The sequence below is a fragment of the Anolis carolinensis genome, chromosome 5, assembly GCF_035594765.1.
Source record: "Anolis carolinensis isolate JA03-04 chromosome 5, rAnoCar3.1.pri, whole genome shotgun sequence".
NCBI classification, from domain to species: Eukaryota; Metazoa; Chordata; class Lepidosauria; order Squamata; family Dactyloidae; genus Anolis; species Anolis carolinensis.
In genome coordinates this window covers 206,618,426-206,624,381 of record NC_085845.1, presented here as the reverse complement: position 1 = coordinate 206,624,381, position 5,956 = coordinate 206,618,426, and the positions used below count along the sequence as shown (strand labels likewise).

General features: G+C 37.9%; 2 long non-coding RNA genes across 3 annotated transcripts; one reads left to right on the top strand and one right to left on the bottom strand.

Annotated features, from left to right (window-relative positions):
- LOC134299723 (uncharacterized) lies at positions 1 to 4,179 on the bottom strand. 2 transcript variants are annotated; one of them, XR_010006970.1, is made up of 3 exons: positions 4,092 to 4,179; positions 2,394 to 3,284; positions 1 to 2,259 (listed from the first exon to the last, which is right to left on the bottom strand). It is a non-coding gene; the product is annotated as an uncharacterized LOC134299723 (long non-coding RNA). The 2 variants fall into 2 exon arrangements; XR_010006969.1 differs by lacking the exon at positions 4,092 to 4,179 and having other exon boundaries at positions 2,394 to 3,942.
- An 802-nt stretch (positions 4,180 to 4,981) lies between these two features.
- LOC107983713 (uncharacterized) lies at positions 4,982 to 5,513 on the top strand. The gene is made up of 2 exons (XR_001731026.2): positions 4,982 to 5,041; positions 5,176 to 5,513. It is a non-coding gene; the product is annotated as an uncharacterized LOC107983713 (long non-coding RNA).
- Positions 5,514 to 5,956: the final 443 nt, after the last annotated feature.

Genomic DNA, 5,956 nt, shown 5'->3' with positions numbered 1-5,956 from the left:
TTTGAAGGCAACAAACTGAGGTTTATTAGCTTTCAGGTCTGAAAGGATGTCTGATACAGATTCTGCGCTCGAAAGGAATTGGGCATAACAATGCAGTACAGTGAAAGACATTTTATCTCCTTGGCAACCATTCAAAACCCTCCCCTGATTAGCTGAAAAGTGGTCAAATTAGGATCCATGTCCCTGTTGAGCAGGGAATCCCGCTGTTGTCAGATACGGATGGAATCTCCCTTGAGGTGGGAAAAACCAAGTGCTGTCATTTATCCATTTGAAGCTGGAGCTGTTCAGAGAGTCTGCTCAGGCTGGGCTGGCTAAATGGTTTGAGGCAATATGCAAACAGTCCGAGATGGGATTATAGGTGAGGTCCAGTTTACATAAGGGGTTGAGCCATTGAGACAATGAAGAGGTTGTGCAAACATACACCTTTCAATGGAAGGCATAGAGATTTATACAGATTTCATCAAGGTGTTGGTTGTGTCTGGCATTTGCCTCCACCTGGATCCCCTCATGAGATTAATCCACCCTTGTGTATCTGGATGAGGTCTTTCCTGCTTGCTTTGTCTGCCTGAGCGAGCTCACCTCACAGCAGGATGTTGAAAGAGTTCCATGAGCACATACGTACTATTGTATTTTAAGATTTCTCGAGGTACGCTGGGCCGTATCTGCACATATCCATTTCAGCACATCCTAGTTTCTTTTAATGTAAAGCATACATCAATCATCTGTACACCATAACTCATAAATAAAATCTGAAGGGAAAACCGGGGTACATGGTTCTGAGGCTTTAGATGAAACTCCTTTGTGAAGGGATTTGAGACCAAACCGTCATTTAGGCACATCCCACCCCCCGAACCCCCGCCCCATTTGTGGCTTTGGGCCAGGTAAAGGAATGATGGATTCTTGCAATGTTCAAGCTCTGGGCGGCTGCAGGGGAATGAACTTTTTCAAAAGATTGGATTGCGAGAGTTCTGCAACTATGGAACTTGTATGGATTAATACAAAATATATACAGTATTTCATGAAAATCTTGCATTTAATTAATCTTTTAGGAAGGTTGGTTGATTTTTTTTGACAACAGATCTATGAATGCCTCTGTGGAGTGGCTTAAGCAGCTAAATGTGTTTAGCCTGGAGAAAAGAAGGTAGAGAGAAGGGAACATGAGAGTCATGTTTAAATAGCAGAAAGGATGCCATATCGAGGAAGGGTCAAGCTATTTTCTGCTGCTCTGGAGACAAGGACACAATAGAGTCATGGAGTCAAATGTTAGGAAAAGACCTCAATACAAGGAAGAATTCTAACAGTAAAAGCCAATGAAGGTGGAAAATCAGTCCTTCTCCCGGGCAGAATGGGGTTTGACTGGATGACCCCCTGGCAAGCGTCAGAGGATTTTTCTGAATGTTCAGAGGATGAAGGGGATGATAGGTTCCAAAAACGAGGTATCTGAATGTTCGGGGGGAATTGCAGGCAGATGAGGCTGATGTTTTGAAGTCTTCAGATCGTTCCCAGGCAACAGGGGAAAATGATAATACCAGTTCCCTTGAGAAAAGGCCTTGGGAAGATGAGGAGGTTTTAAGGGAGTGTAGATTAGACCTGAGAATGCAGGGCGTGAAGAGCAGGCAAACTAGATATTCCCACAGAATTCGAGATAAGACCCTGAAGTCCAGATGTGTTAGGCATGATTTCATGGGTCGATAGGGCACAGATATCTATATAAAATGCTATAAGAATGGTATATATATATATATATATATATTAGAAAAACAACAACTTAAATGTATATACTCTCGTGTAGGTTTTTGCGTGTGTATTGTGGTATGCTAGTATATAGAGTATTTTCTTTACAGTCCCAACCGGGTACTAACTTATTGTGAAACATATAAAGTAAAACACACATAAACCTCCAACTGAAAACAGTCCACAATTATGGTATATATACAATTATACAACCTTATTGAGTAACATATAAAGTAAAGCATACATCAAACTCAACGGAAAACAGTCCACAGCTGTTGTGTGTATGTAGAACAAAACTATGCAACAACAAGTAATCCCGGGTACACTGCCTCGTTTCGGGAAGTCCTTCTTCAGGTTGTTGTTATTTATGTAAGGTCTTAAATAGTCTTTTGATGTATGGTATTTTTCTTCTTACTGAGATTCTCAGGATCTTCTGCGGTATGTTGTGGATTTATTGCTGTCTCTTTAATCTTAATTACTTGCTTGGTCCTGCTTCAGTTCAAGGCTTTTCAATGTAGTCAATTTCTGAACATAAACATAGGTACATACTAATAGTAACTATGATGGTTATACCAAAATAGATATGTATAAACACCCCATATGTTTTCCAATTCCTAATCTAGTACATAAAAGAGTTTACAAAAATACAATTGACTTACACGTCGTTACTCTTGCAGGGCTCTGTGTTTTTTCTCAAGTTGCAAGTGCCCTATGGCTTGCATGGTGAACTGAAATACTCAATTCACTAAAGATAACAGGTGAAATCAATCCTATCATTCAGTCCTTTGGGGAATACAGAGTTTAATTTAAAGGTCCAGAAAGACTCCCTTTGTAGAAGAAGTCTTTTATTGTCTCCAATGGGTTTTACCTTCTCTATCACAAAGAACTTAAAACTCTCATCAGAATGAGCTTTTTCTTGAAAATGTGTGTATAGAGTAGAGTCTGTGCATCCATTCCTGATTCTGGATTTGTGTTCTTGTATCCGTGTTCTCAATGCCCTAGAGGTCATCCCTACATATAACAATTTACATGGACATATAATCAAATATATGACATTTTCAGATGCACATGTAGTAAAGTGTCTTAATGTGATGTGAAGATGGAGTATGGGGTATATATCATCTTGAATTCTTAGGGATTGCTTACAACAGTTACAATGGCCACATGGATAATGTCCTTTTTTGTTTAGGCTTACTGTAGTAGTGGGAGTAATGAGATCTGCATGTACTAGAAAGTTTCTGAAATTTCTAGATCTTTTGTGGGCTACCATAGGTGGTTTCTCACAGCCGTGGATCTCGTGTATTAGATGCCAATGTCTATTGACAATATTCTTAATTTTGGATGATAGTGGTGTGAGTGTAAGTGGCCAGATGATACGATCCTTACTAGGCTTAGTTTGTTCTTGTAGTAGGACACTTCTATTGACCCTTTGAGCTCTTTTGACTGCTGAGTCTACAATTCTTTCAGGGTATCCCCTCATCTTCAGTGCCTGTTTGAAGGGGTCTATGATAGATTCGAAGTCTTCCTGTAGGCTGGTGTTGCGTTTTAATCTTAATAGTTGATTGTATGGTATGGTCATCAATGTATCGTCCATAATAGATCATGTCGGGGAGATCTAGATTGTATGTGCTGTTGTAAATGAATTTTGTCTCAAGGTAGGCAACAAATAGGTTGGCAATAGCAGGAGCCAGAGAACTCCCCATGGCGACTCCACATACTTGTAAATAAAATTGTGTGCCAAATTTAAAATAATTGTTTTCTAGAACAATGTCTAATAGATCCATCAGAAAATGTGTTGGGGGTGACAATGATGCTCTAGTGTCCAATACATCCTTAATAACCTGCCTAGCTTCCTCTAAAGGAATGCTGGTATATAATGCTGTGATGTCTAAAGTCATGAGTATAGCACCTTCAGGTATATGGAGGGATTCCACTGTGTTGATGAAATGTCTTGTATCTTTAATATGAATTTCTCATAAAACAATTTCCCAGGACACCACTCTTTTACATGCTTCCCAAAATACATAAGGGCATCCATCCTCCTCCTGGAAGACCCATTGTATCTGGAATAGGATCCATTCTAGAACCCATAGCCAAATACGTAGATCATTTTTTACAACCTTTTGTTACCCAGACCAAATCATATATTAAAGATACAAGACATTTCAATTTTCCGGTCTGATACTGCAGCATCACATTTTAGAACATGGATTAATACCATACATGACCACATTAAATTTACAGATACATGTGACCGTAATAAGATCAATTTTTTAGATGTGTGTGTATTCAGGAAATCAAATAGACTTTACGTCAAAAACTACACCAAACCTACTGATAGAAACTCCTTATTACACTTTAATAGTTTCCACCATCACTCTTTGAAATCTAACTTACCATACAATCAACTATTAAGATTAAAACGCAACACCAGCCTACAGGAAGACTTCGAATCTATCATAGACCCCTTCAAACAGGCACTGAAGATGAGGGGATACCCTGAAAGAATTGTAGACTCAGCAGTCAAAAGAGCTCAAAGGGTCAATAGAAGTGTCCTACTACAAGAACAAACTAAGCCTAGTAAGGATCGTATCATCTGGCCACTTACACTCACACCACTATCATCCAAAATTAAGAATATTGTCAATAGACATTGGCATCTAATACACGAGATCCACGGCTGTGAGAAACCACCTATGGTAGCCCACAAAAGATCTAGAAATTTCAGAAACTTTCTAGTACATGCAGATCTCATTACTCCCACTACTACAGTAAGCCTAAACAAAAAAGGACATTATCCATGTGGCCATTGTAACTGTTGTAAGCAATCCCTAAGAATTCAAGATGATATATACCCCATACTCCATCTTCACATCACATTAAGACACTTTACTACATGTGCATCTGAAAATGTCATATATTTGATTATATGTCCATGTAAATTGTTATATGTAGGGATGACCTCTAGGGCATTGAGAACACGGATACAAGAACACAAATCCAGAATCAGGAATGGATGCACAGACTCTACTCTATACACACATTTTCAAGAAAAAGCTCATTCTGATGAGAGTTTTAAGTTCTTTGTGATAGAGAAGGTAAAACCCATTGGAGACAATAAAAGACTTCTTCTACAAAGGGAGTCTTTCTGGACCTTTAAATTAAACTCTGTATTCCCCAAAGGACTGAATGATAGGATTGATTTCACCTGTTATCTTTAGTGAATTGAGTATTTCAGTTCACCATGCAAGCCATAGGGCACTTGCAACTTGAGAAAAAACACAGAGCCCTGCAAGAGTAACGACGTGTAAGTCAATTGTATTTTTGTAAACTCTTTTATGTACTAGATTAGGAATTGGAAAACATATGGGGTGTTTATACATATCTATTTTGGTATAACCATCATAGTTACTATTAGTATGTACCTATGTTTATGTTCAGAAATTGACTACATTGAAAAGCCTTGAACTGAAGCAGGACCAAGCAAGTAATTAAGATTAAAGAGACAGCAATAAATCCACAACATACCGCAGAAGATCCTGAGAATCTCAGTAAGAAGAAAAATACCATACATCAAAAGACTATTTAAGACCTTACATAAATAACAACAACCTGAAGAAGGACTTCCCGAAACGAGGCAGTGTACCCGGGATTACTTGTTGTTGCATAGTTTTGTTCTACATACACACAACAGCTGTGGACTGTTTTCCGTTGAGTTTGATGTATGCTTTACTTTATATGTTACTCAATAAGGTTGTATAATTGTATATATACCATAATTGTGGACTGTTTTCAGTTGGAGGTTTATGTGTGTTTTACTTTATATGTTTCACAATAAGTTAGTACCCGGTTGGGACTGTAAAGAAAATACTCTATATACTAGCATACCACAATACACACGCAAAAACCTACACGAGAGTATATACATTTAAGTTGTTGTTTTTCTAATATATATATATATATACCATTCTTATAGCATGATTTCATGGGTGCCTGGATGGGCTTAAATTAAGTGGTTTGATGTTTAATAGGCTTTTCCTTAATCTCTCCTTATTATCCAAGATATTCGCTTATCCAACGTTCTGCCGGCCTGTTTACGTTGGATAAGCGAGACTCTACTGTATAACAATTTAAAACACATAACAATAACTAAAAACAATGGTACAACGATAAAGTAAAATAATCGACTTAAAAACATAACATATAATAAAACATAAAATGA